This window comes from Anser anser (assembly GCF_964211835.1).
Source record: "Anser anser genome assembly, chromosome: 2".
NCBI classification, from domain to species: Eukaryota; Metazoa; Chordata; class Aves; order Anseriformes; family Anatidae; genus Anser; species Anser anser.
This window is the reverse complement of record NC_139721.1, coordinates 104,115,297-104,134,941: the sequence shown is the minus strand read 5'-3', so window position 1 is coordinate 104,134,941 and position 19,645 is coordinate 104,115,297. Positions and strand designations below refer to the sequence as shown.

General features: G+C 37.3%; 1 long non-coding RNA gene across 1 annotated transcript; it reads left to right on the top strand.

Moving 5' to 3' along the window:
* The first annotated feature begins 11,771 nt into the window (after positions 1-11,771).
* LOC310893174 lies at positions 11,772-19,209 on the top strand. The gene is made up of 5 exons (XR_014578779.1): positions 11,772-11,976; positions 14,335-14,504; positions 16,519-16,639; positions 17,307-17,562; positions 17,651-19,209. It is a non-coding gene; the product is annotated as an uncharacterized lncRNA (long non-coding RNA).
* The last annotated feature ends 436 nt before the right edge of the window (positions 19,210-19,645 follow it).

The window sequence follows — 19,645 nt, the reverse complement described above, 5'->3', positions numbered from 1 at the left end:
AGTATGTGAGAACATTGCTAGTAAAATTCTGTCCCAGGTATTCCTCACCAAAAGGTGAAGGCACAGAGCTTGCCCAGAAGGTGTCCCTGTCTTGGTGGAACACAGCCAGTTGATTGCTTCTTCTAAGTCTCCAATTTCTTCTTTCTTCCTCACTCTAACTTTTTTTTCTTTTATATATACATATATCCTAACCTTATCTGTTCTCACCCTGGGGTGATATTTATCATGATTTGGGTGAAGAGTTGAGTCATATATGTTTAGCATGTACTTCATTAAGCTCATTATCATATTCAGGGCTGTGAATTTTAATATTCATTTTACAAATAATCAAGCAAAAAGTTTCAGTCTGGGCAGTTGGGCCTTCAAGAGTCTGTTTTGCCACCAAAACATGAACGTCCTGCTACTGCAAGACTCCCTTCTCCAGCAACCTCTGACACAAAGCTTGTGTACCTCCATCCACCAAGTTTGTGTAAGAGATAAGCAGGAGCAAGCTTCTCGCCTCCCCTTCACCCAAGGCTGGAGCTTATCAGTGACACTAAAAAGTCTAACTATTCTCCACACTATGGGATGCCATGCCCTCATTGGGATTGTGTCAGCAACATATAGTGAGCAAACACTGGTGAACTGTGACTCCAGAATCTGCCACTCTGTGCTCTGTAATAAATCTGCTTCTTGATGGAGAGAAGTGGGATTTGAAAGATGGTGAGGAACCACTCCCTGAACATACAGTTTCCCACTGGACTGGCATTGGGTGTCAGTCACGTTGTCCTTGAACCCAACTATAGTGACATGTTCCTGTCCCATCTGACACTGGATTGCCCTCTCCCAGAGATTTTCTTTTAATTTTACTTCTCTTAAGTTGCTTTCAGACATGGATGTTCTTGACTAATGAAAACAACTCTTAAGGCTGAGTTACCTGTAGGTGATACCCATTGCCTAAGTTTCACCAAAATCTGTGGGTGAAATCTTCTCCTCATTGAAACTACTGCATAAACCTCTGGTAAGGAGGAGCAAGGCAGGCTAAGATTTCATCCCACAGGAGTAGACAGAGACCAATAGCCCTTAGCAGCCTTTTCATTTTGCAAATGAAGTCCTAAATCTGTAATTTTATTCAAAATCTACACCTACACACAGATTAGTAATTTAGTTAGTACTTAACATATAAAGCATATATTTGGCATCTGACTGTAGGATCATGGAGTCTGGATAATTGCTAATGTGGTCAAACATTAGCAAATTACTAATAAATAATTAGTACTAAAAAATACTAATAAATGAGTACTAATATAATATAACTAATATATAATATATATTATATAATTTATATATACATCTATTATATTATATAATAATTAGTACTAAAAATACTAATAAATGAGTACTAATATAATATAACTAATATATAATATATATTATATAATTTATATATACATCCATTATATTATATAATATATATATTATATATTATATAATTTATTATATAATTATAATAATGTATAATTATTACAATAAATAATAATAAATATATAATAATTATAATAGTATATATGATATATAATATATAGAAGGTATAATATTATATAAATATATATAAATATATATAAATATATATATATTATATATAATATAATATATAATGATATTATAATTATAATTATAATTATATATAATAAATTATAATATTATATAATATATAACTAACAATATAACTAATATAATATAGTAAATAAATACTAATAAATGAGCATCAACTCTTGTCTTGCATTACCCAATAGCCTTTAACTGGTGTGCCTAATCTCCCACCTCAACTCTAGGGCTTTCTTTCATCTTTTTTTTTTAATCCTTTTTCTTTTTTTTTTTTTTCTGTAAATATACCTTTTCCACACACACACACAGAGGAACTGGTGAAGGTCAAACATCAGTCCCTCTTTTTATTCTGGAAAATCTGAATTCTATAACGATGAACTCTATATCGAACACTTGTCTTAGCTCAAGATGTTTCTAACTTGGTCTTTTCACAAACTGCTATTGATCTCTGCCTCCAAAGCAATAAATCCTTTAGTGTAGTAATTCCATAAATACAGAAGAGTGGGGGGGAGCTTTGAATCTTCATTTGATCAAAAAGTTCCAAATCCTTTATATAAATCATTCCTATAGCTCTCAGTGTCATTTATGCAGGTATTCAATCATCTATCCTTGAACACTAAATCAAATGCCTTGAGTTTATACTAAAGTTTTGGCATGTTTCTATGACACCTGTCATATGTATATTGTCCTCAGGTGACTGCCAATTAAATAATAATTTGCATTTAGCATTAGGAGAAAGAGGTTATCCACTTAATAAATTTAGCTATCTCTTTTCCTCCTGTTTTAATTTATCGTCAAAGACAGCTATAATTTCAAGAGGACAGAGGGGGTAAAATCTGTCTAATTCATTTCTGTAAAGTTCTTTAAAAAATGGATTAGTAATCCCTAGAAATAACTATGTACAATAACTTTCACTAGAATCTTGCTCAAAAATATTTAGATTGAGTGAAATTAACCTATTACAGGCACAAAAGGAGGCAGCCCTGCCAAGTAATGTAGATGCAGGATATGAAGCTGGTTCCCAAGTTCTCTTATTGGCTACCAAGCTGTATAGCTTGGCTGTTCAGCTGTACAGCCACATGGGACAAATAGCTGCTTCAACATCTCTAGTGGGAGCTGGAGCCACCTCTTAAATTTCATGCCAAATGCCTGTCTATATCTCAGTATCATAGAATCATGGAATCATTAAGGTTGGAAAAGACCTTCAGGATCATCTAGTCCAACCATCACCCTACTAAAAATATCACCCACTAAACCATGTCCCTAAGCACCATGTCCAAACTTTCCTTGAACACCCCCAGGGACGGTGACTCCACCACCTCCCTGGGCAACCCGTCCCAATGCCTGACTGCTTTTTCTGATAAGAAATGTCTCCTAATTTCCAATCTGAACATCCCCTGGTGCAACCTGAGGCCATTCCTTCCAGTCCTATCACTAGTATCACCTGCGAGAAGAGGCTGACCCCCAGCTCCCCACTGCTTCCTTTCAGGCAGTTGTACAGAGCAATGAGGTCTCCCCTGAGCCTCCTCTTCTCCAGACTAAACAACCCCAGCTCCCTCAGCCGCTCCTCACAGGACTTGTGTTCCAGGCCCTTCACCAGCTTCATAGCCCTTCTCTGGGCATGCTCCAGGGCCTCAATGTCCTTCTTGTAGCGAGGGGCCCAAAGCTGAACACAGTACTTGAGGTGTGGCCTCACCAGAGCCGAGTAGTACAGGGGAATGATCATCACCCTGGTCCTGCTGGCTACACTATTCCTGATAGAGGCCAGGATGCTGTTGGCCTTCTTGGCCACCTGGGCACACTGCCAGCTCATGTTCAGGTGAACATCAACCAACACCCCCAGATCCTTTTCCTTTGCACAGCTTTCAAGCCACTTTCTCCCGGTTTTCGAGCCACTCTCCCCCAGTACTTTCAGTGTTAACACTATTGTTCACCCCTCTGCAGGAAGTCTTTTCTTTGGCTTTATATGTGCTTACCTGGTGACAGTATTACAGTTAAAGATAGTTTTTTTGTTTGTTTGTTTTGTTTTGTTTTCTGAAGAAATTAACCTCTTCTTAGATTCAAAATGTATTTCTTCTACTACATATCTTGCTAACATTTTCTACAATAAAAGTTCAAAAATTTGTCATGCAAAACACCTGCTAAAATTGAGCACAAATCAAAAACTCTGGACCCTATTAGGCATTAAAAGCATGAATTCATTAACAACACTGTTTTTAGGTTTTGGGGTGTGGGGTTGTGTTTTTGTGGGTTTTTTTTTTCATTTTTTTGGTTCTCCTAGTTTTTCTGAGGCTTCATCTGTTTCCCAAAAAGACCACCTTTCTGCCTTTGTCTCACAATGACAACCTTATGCCTGTCTTTCTCTATTCCATAAGCACAGTGTCCTAATCTGAAAGATACAGTCCAGTTAAACTCACGGGACCTGTTTTCAGTTAGAATTTAACTTTGAAGTTTGCTGCTTTTATTTTAGACCTGGAGAAAGGAATTTTGTGCCTGCAAGTTCATCCCTGTATTCCAGTTATTTGTCAAAAATCTGTACCCTCTTCCTTAGAGCTTTAGCTTTGTTATATCCTTGGACTATCACGGCTATTGTAATACTTCTATTATCAAATAAAGACAGTAATTTATGACTGATTTGAAAAAAAGAAACTTGCCCTTACAAAGATCTATATGTGCATTTTTTACCATTCTCTTGGATAAAGCCATCACATTTTTCATCTAATCCACTACTGGCTATATCTTTTTCCCCCTCCGGTATTCCTACAGTCTCCAAAGACTTTCTCTGAATTTAAGTAAGTGGCTCACTGGCCAGATACAACAGGCAGGAAGACCATGTTTAAACTTAGATAAATCATAACATGTCATGGTCTTGCAATTGTTTTCTCAGCAGCTTTCAATCAAAAAATAATAAAATAATAATTAAAAAAAATTAACAATCCCTATTTACTCTTAAACATCTTAAAACATCCTATTTTTAGTGCTTTGAATATTTTGTATTTAAGCAAAAAGGTTTCATTGATTATTTATTTTAGCTAAATGGTGGTCTCTGCTTCTTTGTCCATTCCTCCTTATTCCCAAATGCTAGGTGAATATAATCAAGTAAAATTGTTTTTATCACAAGTGGTTATTAAATAGTGATTTATCTATTGTGTTAGTTTTGTTGCATCTCTAATGAAAAGTTTCAGAGTAGCCCACACGAAATGCTGTGGGGTAATAGTTCTTCCTCACAAAGGTTTGTAAATCCCTGCATCAAACCACAGAGAAACTACCCTGTAACATCTCTGCTGTAATTCCATGTATGGTATAGCAAACATTCACAATGTTACCTTTAACTTTTTTGAAAACGATGATCAGTTACTAAAAGTTCCTTCTGATTCTGCTTGTATTTATCAAAACAAAATCCATTCTTTGCGTGTTAGCAACACTTCATCCTAAAACAACAGTGTTGCTTTTCCCTACAAACTAAAACAAACCTTGAAAAACTTTTGTTATTTTCTACAGCAGCTCCCCAAATTACTGGCATACTGATAAAGTAATGTGTGTGCTGGAGTGAGCCATTGTCATGTTTGCAAGGAGGACAAGGAACATCCAGTGGCTGAGAAAATAGTGTCCGGTTATTCTCAATTCACCTTTGTGACTTAAGTTTTGGACCACTGAATTATGCATTCACACACACACATATTCAGTCATATGTATTTATTAATATATGTTACGGTATGTATATACTTTCATACATGTGTACATATATACATACACACATACAATTGATATGTATAATGAAATTCAGATTAAAGTCCTTTGAGCCTCCCTGATCCAACCAGGAAAGGGGCCAGATAGTGCTTTTAAGGTTTATAAATACATCTCATATTTGTGGAGTATTAGTCCTACACCAGGGAGGCTAACAGCAGAATTTAAATGACTCAGTTCAAGGAATATAATAAAGGCTGTTTTGAAGGATTGCATTTATAGTAAGTACAATGCTGTTAAATCAGTAAGTGCCAGCAAGTGACATACAGGACCATCAGCTCTCTAACACTAGCCTTAGAACAAACAGCCTCACCATGTTCATCTGATAGAGTATGTGCTCCTACAACCAGGACACGTGATTCAGATCTCCATGTGCTGTGCTAGTAAACAGCAACAGACAGAAGAATAAGGTGGAGTGGGTCAAATTCTATATTTATTTGGCAGATAACACTTGCTGTCCATCTGTCAAAATGTAAAGAGTTGGCCAGCTTGCAGTTCATCAATGTTGCCTTTGTTCAGGGTCTACCCTGTGTACAATTGTCTATGAAGCTCCAGGTGATTGCATTCTTCCATCTCTTTTCTTTATAAGACAAAGAAGAAGCTCAAAATAAGCGTGTAAGGGATGAAAAATAATTACGAAATTACATTTCTTCTGACCCACCTCTTAAAACTGTTCAAACAAAGTGCACGTTTACATAATATTTTACACTATAGCACCCTGGGGAACAGGTGTCAGTGGGATCCTGTCAGAAACTGGATGTAAGGCCAAGCAGTAACTGTGCAGATATCAGGAATAACCTACTGAAAGAAAAGATTTTTTTTTTCTTTTCTTTTTTTTTTTTTTTTTTTGGAAATTGGCATGCATTTCAGTTTGGCTGTAAAAACATTCTGTGTCAAGGTATTGCTAAAGTTAAGGCACACAGTTCCCTTGGTTTCAATAAGATATGGACCTGTTATGTAGGACATTCTTTAATAATCTTAAGTATCAGTTTATTTAATTTTAGAATATACATTTAAATAAAGGGTTTCACTGCTGAAGTTGAAACCATCCATTTATTACTATTTCCAATGGAAAATGTCAATGACAGCTGATGAATGCCTGCAACATACTTCAATAGAGTGTGCCGGTGCTAGAAAACTGCTTTGTCAAAGAGAAAAAAAAATACTGCTGTGCTTTGACTCTCTTAAGTGTTGCTCGGTGGCTTTTGATGCACGATCACATTAAGACTGTGCTTTAAGCCACCAATATCTTTTTCAAAATTCCGGCAGTATGACTTCATCTTTTGGACTTCCCTCTCAGTGTTAGATGCAGTGAATAGTTTGAGTCTTGTAACTTCAGGCTGGCAGCCCTTAAAATTTGCCCACCTCAATAACTGTCTTTTCAAGTGTCATAGAGATCTAGAGTTAGAAGTAAAGAGAATTGACAGGACCATTAAACTTTTTTTTTCCTTAGGTGATCCTCCTGTAATAATATAAGGATGACATAAGGAGATGAGAGTATCTGTTATCTGTTTCTTAACCTGGCACTTTTTATGTAGATAATATAGGATTGTTTTACTTCTAAAAAAAAAAAAAAAAAAAAAAGCTTTGTGGAATTTGGTCAAACACTTCTATTGCTAAACTTGTGGTAAATAGGCTGGTTTTCTGTCATCTTCCACTTCTCCCCTAATATTTTTAATGCTATTTGACTATTTATTTATTTATTTATTTATTTATTTGATGTATAGACCACTTAGAAACATCTAGTCCCTGCAAATTTTGTGTTGAGAAGTGCTGAGAAAAGTCTGGGGAGGAAAATTGAGGTAATTTTGTAATGACAGAGAATACACACAGGAGTTTATCCATAGAAAACAATCTTTACTGTTTCCAGTGTTGAGCAACTAGTTGGGATTTTTCTTTTCTTGTGTTCATGTTCATGACTGAGAATAATATGCTGTCACAATTAATCCTTCCTGGGTACGTACATGTTATCAGATTGTCCTGTTGTCTCTGCACAGCGCACACTCAGTTCTCCTAACGGTCTGCATTAAACTTATTTCCTCAGTCTTTTATCACTTTAGTTGCCCTCATTGGAGTCTTTCTGATTTATTTGATATTTTGGGTCGAAGCCAGCACTTTTCCACCAGCACCAACTTGACATAAAAAATAAATCTTGGTGTAACAGAAGCACAGGTACTAGCAGCAGTAGAGCAGGGTGTACAGCTGCAGACCTGGCCCTGCAGAGTTGATATAAAACAGAGCAGTTATTAGTCCCTTGATTCCTCGCTTGGTAATGCTACTGTTTATGTATTTCAAAACAGCAATCAGCTCTTTTTGCAGCAGTAGCTTCACACTTCATGCTTGTCTGGAGCTAACAGGCTCGGGCTGTATTGGGATCCCTTGATTAAGCCTCAGTGCAGTGAAACACTTCAGGTGTGCTTTGCTGGATTGCAGCCCCAGCCTCCACTTAGGCAACAGTCTCTCTTTCCCTGGTGAAGTGCCTTGAGCATATGTTTTGTTTGTTCCAGTGCTTGCTGCAGTTCAGTTACCTCCTCTGCAGTTTTAACTGCTCTTTTTAGAGTGTCTTAGGCTGTTTAGGCCAAATGGCCCAATCTGGCTGACCACTGCTAGACACTTAAAGCGCTCTTTAAAAGCTAACCAAGTAGACTGACTTTTGCTTGAATTTTGTTTCTCCTTGATGTATTTAAAATCAGTAGGATTCCTGAACACTCAATTAGTCTGAACATCAAATCACTTTCTTGACATACAAAATTACGTCTTAAGCCTTGATATTGTCAGCGTGTGGAATTTAGGAAAAAAATAAACACCTCAGCTGCATGTTCCGGCTGGGGCACTGAGGAATGAGGACCTCAGTAAAGCTAAGGACATGACAAATTCATACATGTGCATTTATTGTTCTTACACTACCCTACTCTAAAATCTCTTTTCCAAGACGTTGTAACAGACTGCTTTATGATGGCCAAGGAAGTTATCACCATCCACTGAGATAAATCTTTGGGCATATGTTTCACCCCGCCTATAGAAATCACACCCCTTAGACTGTCTCATTGCTTCAGTCAAGGGAGACTGAGAAAGTGCTACCAGCAGTTACCACAGCTCAGCTACTGAACGCCAGTCTGGACTGGAACCTGAGTAGAACTTGGTTTTAGCACAATTTCAATTTTTGTTGTGTTCCTGTCATATCAGAGAAGGGAGAAGGCCTTAATGGCTTCCCCAGATGGACTGATGAGTCTTTTTCTACATAATTCATAAGTGACCTCTAACTTTCTCAGTAAGGATGGTTCCTGTACAAGTTCATAGATGTAGCTAATTTAAAGCTCTTGTTCTAGGGTACAAGTCCGCCAGACTGGAGCTTAGCAGCAGAATCTGCTGTCTGACATAGTTATTCCCTACAAGAGGTATTGCTCATTGTGTCTAATGTAATCATAATGACTGTCTTAACTGCTTTCTTGGTCAAAACTGTCCACATTTATGTATGTGTGTGCATACTTATATATATATATAAATCTAAAATGCAGCATGCACACAAAAGTTTATTTGTTTTATAGTGTACATGTGGTCCAGGTGGGAATGCTGTGTTTTTTGTTGTTTTTGCTTGAAGAAGCAAATACAGCCTTCCCCTACCCCAAATGTTTTGTCTGGAAGTGCAAATGGATGCTTCCTGAGGTCTGCCTTCTCTTTGAAACAGGCTACCCATCCAAACTGGATCTCCTGTGGAGGGCCATTGTGTCACCTCTAGGTGATTTACCATGGTGCTTCATGGATGGAATAGTCCAGGTTGAATATCTAGCCTGCAGCTGAATGAGGAGACAGAGCTACAGCTCCCTTATGTTTTTCTCTTTCCAGGTACTAGTCATAACAATACAGCTTTTTGTAGAAGCGCAAGGCATGGATAGGGCAGAGCTCAAGAGAACCATAGGCTAAGTACTTACTTATAGGATGTGCTTTTCTAGGACTATGTGCCTTACAATTTATGATCGCTTTTTAAGCAAGTAATTAAATCACAAAGCATAACTGCAAAGTACGTAAGAATAATTATATCCATTTAACAGATATGAGAATGGAAACAAAACAAACCAGTAGCCAGTAGTCCCCTGGAGAGCCAGAGGACTGAGTTCATTGCCAATTCCGCTAAATGTTAGTCTCTTTCATAATACAGCATATTCTTTTACAATTGCATTTTTTATAGTAAATCCTCATTAGATGAACTTTCTTCAAACTACAGCATTTGAGTGGTGTTTTAATTCATCCTCATCATCTAACAAGCAAACGCTAGATTTATCCTCTTTGTCCTTGGAGATTGTCTCTTCTGAAATTGCTTTTTTTCCCTTGGACAACAACCCCAGGAACACCCTGGTGACAACACATGGCAGAATGCTCCAAAAGAGCGGTGTATGTTTAGCGCCGCTGCCCTGATAAAATGAGTTTTCTACTCTGGAGTAGTGAAGAGAAGGCCTTTGAAAACTATTATTTATGGTGGCAAGTAACCATTCTATTATCTCAAGTGCCTCGTTGCTAGGCATTTGTTGTGTCTTATTTTGGTCATGGCTCAGATATTTTATAATGCAGTACACTGCCTTTAAAGAAGAATCAACATGCATTTTTTTCTTTCCTATATCTCTATCCTGTATTATACAATCCAATTTTATTTTACACATCTGATAAAGCCTTTCCTTCGTCTGATAAAACTATTTTTTGTATTTTTTCAGTACAGATGTTTTAGCATCACATCCATTTTTAGAGGTTTATTTATCCTGTAAAAAAGAATCGTCTTTAATGGCTAGAGCCTCTAACTAGAAGCTGTTCGTATTTGGATTACTGTAACATCCTCAGGTCTCTAAAGAGATCTTGTACTGGCCTTCATATTACACATAGATATTATAGGCAAACAGTAAGATGCCATTTACCATTTCTATCCCTGAAGAGTCTTCAACCTTCCTGTTAGTTGCCTGACTCCTAAGCTCCTTTCTTCTTTTTTCCCTCTCATCCATATGCAGTTTATTCTTCTTTCTATTTAGATATTTTTCCTCATAGGATTCATCCCTGCTGTGGCAGTGTGTGAAAGCAGCAGTTATGTTATTCTGGAACTGTGCAAATATCACAGTCCCAACCTGAAGTACTTACAGCTTAAGATACAGGCTTGTTTCTGGGGTGAGTTTATTTAAAGAGGGAATTGTGCCTGGGTATGAATTGAAAACAGTAGAGATAGGCTAGTTTTATATTAGTTTGACTATGAAAACAAATTTTCATACTCATTCTTACATCTCTTCTTATTTACTTTCTCTTTATAGCCATGAAATTCCATATACTTTAAGAAAATGAATTATGTCTTATGTTAGCATTAACAATAAGAGAAATAAATGCAAGCTACACGTTATACAGGTAAACCCTACAAGATATGGCCAGTGGAGGACAGACTGGAATGCAAGTTGTGTTTCAGATGCTGAAAAAGATTGTAAAGTGTTTGGGTTTTTTTGTTTGTTTGTTAGGTTGGTTGGATGTCTTGTTGTTTTTCTTATTTCTCTCAATTCGTTCCAAAGTACCCAAGATGCTTGGGGGGCCTGTTACTCCAAGACAGATTATATGACACAATTACTTTAGTTGAGGGAAACACTTGCCTGAAACTATAAGCAAGTCAATTTCGTGCAATTGAATTTGTATTTCAAAACCAGACTCCTACACACACGACATAAACATCCTGCCTCTCATATAGGTGGAGGCAGTTAAATGAGGCTCCTAATTCACACTGGGTGGTAGGATGCATGCTGTAACGGGACCTGCTGGAGCAGCCTGCACTCTGTCTCTGAGAAAGGGGGGGTTCCCAAGAACCTGAGAAAATGGTTAGTGCAGTGTTTTGTTAACGGCTCTGTTGATAATTGTAACATCAGCCAATAAAAGCTGACTTTGGCTTTGCTTCCTAATTTCCATATTTTGACTTTATTTTGCTCTTGTGCTTTTATTATTCGTTCCCCTACTCCAGAGTTTGTTGTTTTTGTTTTGTGGCTTTTTTTTTTTTTTAAATGGGACTCATCAAGCAGCTGTTCCTAGTGTGAGTGCTTGATCACCGCTGCTTCTCATTTGCCATGGTCTCCCCAGGACTCACATGTCATCAACACCTGTTTCTTATTCTTTTGAGTGGTGACTAAAAGACACATTAACCAGAACTTTCAATGTAATTCACAAAACAAAACTGCCTATTGCCAAGCCAAACAAAAAAGATCGTCTCTAACTTTGTTATCCTTTTTTTTGTTTGTTTGTTTGTTTTGTTTTTTCCTTTCCATTCTGTGGTAGGATGGCAGGACTGCTGTCCCTGTTTCAGATCACCTATCAGCTGCTGCTAACAGCACCCTCCCTTGCCAACCCGTTAGCAATGCACCTATCGCCAAGTCAATAACATAGTTCTTTACTGGATATATGTAAAAGGTTTGTACCCTGAAACTGAATGTGAGTGTGACCTTTTGGCCCTTAATTATCTTTTCATATTCCTTACTAAAATGAAGAAAAACCAAACCTTCCTCTGATTTTGCCTATAGCTACAGCCTGTGGTTTTCTCTGTAAAACTGCAGTCTAGTTTGTGAGCTAGATTTAAGTATTACAACTCACACTGTGTTAGTCCTCCTCCAAAGTGTCATTTTCATCCATGTAAGTAAGTCTTTATTAATGTTATTGTTATTACTGTAGTTGCAGGAGTGTTTGTTATTCTAGATATAAAATATGTTATTGAGACTGAATTCACTCCCTGAGAAGTCTATTTTGGCAGAGCTTTTTTGGTGGGCAGTAAGGAGGACTGAGTTTTTATGGTGTTGGAAAGCTTTGATAAGATGTTTAAAGAACTTCATGGAAGACGATATTAAATCTAAAAAAAAACCTCTATTTTTAATAGGCAGAAAATGCAATTAACTGTCTTTCCCTGGAGTAGTAATATAGTAGGCTCCAGCAGGTGTGTTACTCTTGCAATATCAAAATAAAAAGTCAAGTCAGCCTTTCACTATAAAAATAAGTGAAATGCAGAGCAGATGCTGTAATAACCATTAATTTACATTCACCAACTATATTTGTTGTGGAAGTAGATGAGGACACTGGAAAAACAAGTTATTTTTGTCTCTTCCATGCAATATCACAAGAAAACTACTGCAATGTATTTAAAAGAGCTATGAATACGTATTGGCCAAATTTATCTCTGCTATAACCCTGCAGAAATGTAGAATGAATTTAATCCTAAATTCCACTTTGTGAGAAAGGAAGGATAAAATTAGAGGAGTTCATTGAACATCACCTGAAGTTTTAACAAACCTGTTACTGAACCAACTTGAAAAATACTTCACAAGGAAAGTAGAATAATACGCAGACCTTACCTAAAATTTTACTTTTAATTCAGAATCGACTGGAAGCAGTTTTCAAAGACTTGTCTAATAACATAGCTATGCAAGTCGATAGGGAAGTATCACTTCTTGGGTACTGATTCTTGTTAGACTTCTATGCTTAGTGCTAGAATTTTCATACAAATTTAACAATACATGCTTGTTCCTGTAGAGCCCAAAATAGGCAAAGGGAATGAGTGGCTACTTGGTGAAGGGGTCAAACTGACCAGTATTAAATAAATTCTGCTATAGTTCAGCTTTAGTATGGTATTTGTTTATTTTTACAGGTGAATGCAAGAAGCTCAACCAGCCTTGTTTATTTGAATTGTTGAATGTCTTTACTCCAAAGAGTATTGTTCAACTCATTAAATAATTTGTCCTTAAGCTCATAGTCCTCATGTCACCTCTGTCTTTACTGTAATATTAAGCAGCCCTTTTTACTAATGGTATAGTACAAGTGAAATCATTTCGGAATGATTCCTGGTTCCATTTTTTCATGAAATGTTGGTATTAAACCAGAGTTCTGACTTCTCTGCAGTTGTCTTTTTATGTTGAGACTACAATCTAACAGACCTCAGTTCTAATAAAATCAAGACGCAAGTCTTTTTTCCTCTGATTGTTACACATGGCGGGTGCTTATGATGTTTTACCTATACTTGCCTGTATTACAAATCAGATTTTATTTTTATTTTTTGAAAATGCTGTTATACTTCTACCTCAGTTTTGAATGGAACCTTGATTAATGTCTTGTGCTGGTGGCTTGCTAGAAGGGTGCAAAACATCAGTGGGATTGTTTCAGCCTGGCTAAAAAACCAAACTCTTATGGGTTTCCAGCTTAAAAAAAATTAAAAAATAAATAAATAAATTGTAAGTGGTTCACTTTAGGAGAAAAATTTGCAGAGGTTTTTGTGCTGTTACTGTTGAAAAAAATAGATTCTTTCAGATTTTTCAGTGAAAACAATGGGGCAAATTCAATAGAGATTTGCTGGTGGATTCGGTTCAAGATATGCAAAGAAAAAACATTATGCCTGAAATCTATTTTCCAACTGGAAGTGTTAACCATTGTGCTGTGTTGCACCCTATTTTTCAGTAAGAGAGCCAGTGCTTAGGAGTTTCATGCTGAGCAGTCTTGGGCAAGGCAAGATGACTGGACTGCTGAAACTGCTGGGGGTTTCAGCAATTCCCTTCCAGCAATCACATAAAGGATGAGGGGGAAAAAAAAAAAAAGGCAGGGGGGATTCTAAAATGAAATGAGAGAAGGGCAGGAAGGCAGTGTTTGGGGCTGCTTTGGGGAAAGAAAGACACTCTATAACAGACAGGGCAATAAAGGGAGGGAATAGCATTCATATATGTGTCAATTTTCAGTGCATGTTAGTATGGTTCTGGCTTTAACCCTGACATGGAGGGATACCCACACAGTCTGGCTGTAGTGATTTAACATTGCCAGCTGCTTTCCCTGAATTCCCACTATAATCAGTGGAAAGAAAATATTTCTCTGGAGAGCAATTCGGAAAAGAAGCCTAATTTAGTTGTGCAGAATTGGTCTCTGGAGAAGTGCTACTTCTCTCCATTGACTATAGAGGACATCTAAATTTGGTCTTAATGATAGATGGTGTGACTAGTTCCTTCTCTTCCCCAGCTTCCTGCTCTGATTTTAAAGGACCAGAGTAACTGGACCATGTGATGTTTCCTCTCAAAATGCACACAAGGGAATGCATTTTAGAGGCCAGACTCAAAGTGCCTGGATGTTTCAACCCAACGGATTAAAAAGACAAGGGATCCAAAAGCTGAATCTCTATTAGCCAACTGGTAATGGACTACAAAGAGGATATTTTAACAGGGGCTATGAAAAGAAGTGCAGTATTGATCTTGAGTAGCTACATGGGGTAGAAAGTGGGAAAAATAACACATGCCACATTGTAGACAGGTATTCAATATCCAAATTGATTTCTGGAAATAAAAATCCAACTTTATTTGCATTGAGTAGAAAAAAACAGAATGGTGCTTCCAAGGAAATGATGCTTCAACAGAAGTTATGCCTACATTAACCAGCAGCACAGTGTAAAATGAGTAATCCTGCAGAATGAAAGATCTGGTGCTGTGCACCTAACATCCACTGTGCTTGGTTCAGGATGTGCAATTGTGGGGGGCAAAAAGGGTTGTTCTTTGGACTGGTTTCAGTCTGATCCTGAGGACTGCAGCACTTCGTGGTTGGGTGCATTCGGTGCTCTGTTGGAATGTATCTCCTGACTTATTTCTGTCCCTAAATTCAATTCATGTGATGCACACTGAGGCAGGTCCACAAGGTGAATCACAAGACAGTAAGTAGCAATGATTGTAAGGTGCACCTCAAAAGTACTGTCCTGAACCAAATCAAAATGCTAATGCATATCTGCCCAAATACAGATTAAGGGGGCAGACATTTATAAACTTCCTGGATGATCTTCATTCAGTTTAGTAGAGTTGACTGAATATTTTTTTATCCATTTTGTTAAACTGGAAAAGGTAATTTCCTTCACAACTCTTCTTTTCTTTTCTTTTTTTTTTTTCCTAAAAGAAAAAACACCACTATGTCTATGTCTTTAAACTCCTCTAGGAGCTCACTTTTGACTGTACTGAAGAACATCACAGCCCGATACCTCATCCTCTTACATCCCAATGGTCAGTTACTGCAGCACACCAGGGATGAGAGGTGTTACCCCTCTGATTTAGCAGTATTTTGTATGTTCATTGGGCAGAAATAAGAAAGTACTCAGAGCTGTAAGACATTTGAGTGACACACACCTATCTTTCAAAGAGCAAGGAAAGGAAGAAAGGTGACAACTATTTTTAGAAAAGAATCAAGCTTTCTGCACTGTGACTCTTACTGCTGGCAAATAGAGGAGAGTTACTGTTCTGATAATGGCTGCAAAGCTTCAGCCAGTGCTGAGGTGTTTCATGAACTCTGAACTAAAATCCTAATTCATGCATGCATTAGTTACCTCGAAGGGATTCCAACAGGCAATTTACTTTTTCCATTCCAAAGAATCCATTTTCTATTTTTGTTATTATTTATATTTTTATTATATATTTTTGTCCTTTTGTTCCTGTTTTTCCTCTCACTTTATTTTTTCCTTACTTTTAGTTACTTTTATCATTTTTACAAGCACAATAGAGCCTGCAGGGCTTCAGAGAAAAACTAATGTAGCCATGCTCCACTAACAGCTGAACAATTACATCTTGAAACGTCCAATGTCCCTAGCTAGAATGGATGAAACAAATACTAAATAACTAAAATGCTTGTATGTGCTCTCTGTTATCACATATGTAAAGCACTATAGCCTAATGACACATATGCTTTAAACTTCACGTTATCTTTGTGCATTTATACTTTGTAAATCTGAGTCTGATATATATAATGGTTCTTGATGTCTTCTTGTGATAGCAGTGTTGGTAGCAGGAGATGTTTCTTCTGGTTTTGGATTTCCATGTTTCAAAATTTGGGGTTCTGGGATGTGTTCTAATGAATGCAGATGATCTCTGAATTCCCTATGGTCTGGCAGCCTATTGATTTTCTTTCATTAGTTTATTTACTATAATCACAGGCAAGATAACAAGAGTGGTAGAGAGAATCGGAATAAAACTACACTGCTGATGGCATTTATTTCATGCTGAAAGATTAGAAAAGCTCTGCATTGACTCAGACTGTGTGGGGAGGGCTGTGATAGAAATGCAGAGACCAGAATTTTTTTTATTTTACAACACTTTAACTTCAAATAAATTACACTTTAAAAATAATTATAATGAATACAAACAATCATATTTAACAATAATGACTTTTCAGGTGAGAGGGGCCTCTATGAAGAAATCTACCTCAAAATTTCCTTTAAGCTATGTGCCATTTCATGTGATCTCATAAAATTAGACCAAGCCAACAATAGATCCAAGCATGAGGATCTTGATAGGTATGTCATATGTACTTCCTCTTAATAATTTTCTCTTCCTTAGCAGCATGAAGTGTACCTTTTGACCTTCAGAATGGCCTCTAGATTAAACTTTCTAAGCAAACACCAAGTATGTACAAGGAAAGAATCTCATATGTGTTATGTGATCTGATAGTAAGCTTTACAATTTAGAGGTAGATGCTCTTTTACTAGATGGAATTTTGAAAAAGCTGTGTTTACAGAGAAAACTTGAAAAATTCTGGCACATATGTGTAATTTGAATTTGCAGCCAGTGCAAATGCAATGTTGTCTGAGCAGAAACAGTTCTCACCCTGTATCTGTGGCTCAGCCATGTTCTTTAAGAGTACTGTGTTTGCCAGAGTGCAATAATGCAGTCAGTCAGGGACATTGGTTGAATGCTAAGCTCTGAGAACCACAAAAGAACAATTCACAAAGAAGAGCGTTTTTGTGTTGAATTTTGTATTTTGAATATGTGCTACAGCTTGCACACCTCTGAGTGCCTTTTTGAAAAATGATGGATTACTTGTTTTTTGGGGTAGCAATTTTCACCTGTCATGGTTTTGACTGAAATAGAGTTAATTTTCTTCATAGAAGCTCATAGAGTGCTGTTTGGAGGATTTTTGATTAAAATAATATTGATAACACTTTGATGTTTTAATTGTTGCAGAGCAGCATTAAGAGGACTTTTCTGCTTCTCGTGCTGCCCTGCCAGCAAGGAGGCTAGGGGTGCACAGGACTTGGGAGGAGGGGACACAGCCAGGGCAGCTGACCTAAAATGACCAGAGATATCCCGCACTATACGGCATCATGCTCAGCAATAAAACTGGGCTAAAGAAGGAGGAACTATTATACATGATGAGCCCTGCTTTCCTGGAAGTGGCTGAACACCTGTCTGCCGATGGGAAGGAGTGAATAAATTCCTGGTTTGTTTTGCTTGCATGTGCAGCTTTTGCTTTACCTAGTGAACTGTTTTTATCTCAACCCATAAATTCTCGTACTTTTACCTTTCAGATTATCTCCCCGATCCTACCTTGGGAGAGTGAGCAATGGCTGAATGGCACGTAGCTGCCTGCCAGCTTAAACCACACCACCACCATCAGTACTGGATCACTGCCCCAGCTCCTGCTACTGGCTGCCCACAGGGCTGAGGAAGAGATGCCCATGGGGCAATCACGACTTTGTATTTCCCAAAGTTTTTGTGCGCTTCTCTTCCCCTTCTTGTGGGCATATAGAGGTGGAATACAGCTGCTGTAACAAACAGCAGAATACATAAAATAAGAAATCAAGTCTGCTTCTAGGTTGTCAGTTCATGGAGCTGCTTCAGTCTAGCAAGCACGTAACCTCACTGGCAGACCAGTTGTATTTGAAAAACAATGTGTCATCTGTCATACTCAGTGTTATGGACATAAAATGTAATTATTGCCACAGGTAGGAACTTGGACTCGGATCTTTGATTTATTTATGTTATTTTTACGAAAATGATAAATTGAGGCAAACATCTTCATAAGAAATCTGATGGCCAGATGAGAAACAATAATGGAAAAAAGGTGTGGAGACCAGAGTGGTTAAGATTTCTTTTGAAGAGACTTCTGGTTACGTTTTTCTGTCTGTCAAAATTATTGATGGTTTAATTTGTAATTCTTTTCATGCCAACCTAATTTTCATTGATGACATGAACATTTTATGATTCAAAAATTACATTTTTATTTTTATATGTGATTTTAAAGAGAATTTTTAAAATAAAACTTCAAAGCTCCTGTTAAAGTGAATAATTCCTGCCTCAACTTTATCTAGCATTGATATTTTTATGTTCATATAGCCACTGCAATCAGTTCTAACACAATCAGATAATTCTGGCTGCTGTGATTTGTTATTGGTATATTTTCTAGAGTTAATCTGAGGAGTCATAGAGGTGACACAGTCAAGAAACCCCTCTACCATATCTGCTTGTGTAGTTACCAAAAATGGCAGTGCAAGGGCATGTAGGAAATTTTCAGAAAGCTTTCATGCAAGTGTAGCTTGAATGTGTGCTGCTTCATGAGTTGTAAAATGGAAATACTCTGCTGAACGTGCTTTCAGTTAAACACATAAAAAAAAAAAAAAAGTAATTCCCAGGAATTATTTACTGTTTGCATATGAAAAGTGTCATTCAGAAACATGGCATCACAATGAGAGGTTCTAAATATATGTATATTTTTTCATCGAAAAAGGTAAACTATTCAACTCAGCCATGGAGGAGACAGAATCTGAATGATTAAGGGATCTTCTTGCAGAGAAAAATAATTGACACTTGCAATTTTTTGTTTGATATAGCTCTGCTCAGAAAAATAAAATAAAAATCCTGTGATTATGTGTTGCTGAGAATCCTGTTTATAATGCACACACCATAAATTCAAAGGAAATAAAAAGATTCTGGTAATGTCCATATCCAGTTCCCAGATCAGGGACTTGTCACCTGATTGGACAAATTTCTGATTAAAAACCTTTCATTAAGGGGTAATACTCTTTTCTGCACATAAGTTAACTGAAGGGGCTCTGTACATCGGGATAGACATTCTCTAAAAATCTAAATGTCCCCTTTTTTGTATAGTACCTAGCATGTCCCAACAGTATGAGGATGTCCCCACTTCAAAGAAAAACAACTTTGTCTTGATAAAAGATTTTTGAGGGTAATCCAATGTATTTTCCTTAAGGGTACTGTTCTCCCAGAGGCAAGTTCACAGTCTTAGCCTGAGGCTTACTCTGTAGTCAGTGGAGATGGATTTCCAGAGGACAGATCTGAGACAAAGCTAGGCTTACTTGTCCTCTGGAAATGCCTCTCTGTTTCTACTGACTGTAGTAAGAGACTAAGATGATCTAAGATACAGAGTAGCAGAGAAGTGGAGCAACCAAAAGGGTTTAGGTTGGCAGGAGAGCTGCAAGGGGAGAAATAGCGGAGGGACAGCAGGCTCTGATCGCTTCTGATTCTTCTAGTAGAGAGACAGACATTCTAGTTATTCTGAGTAT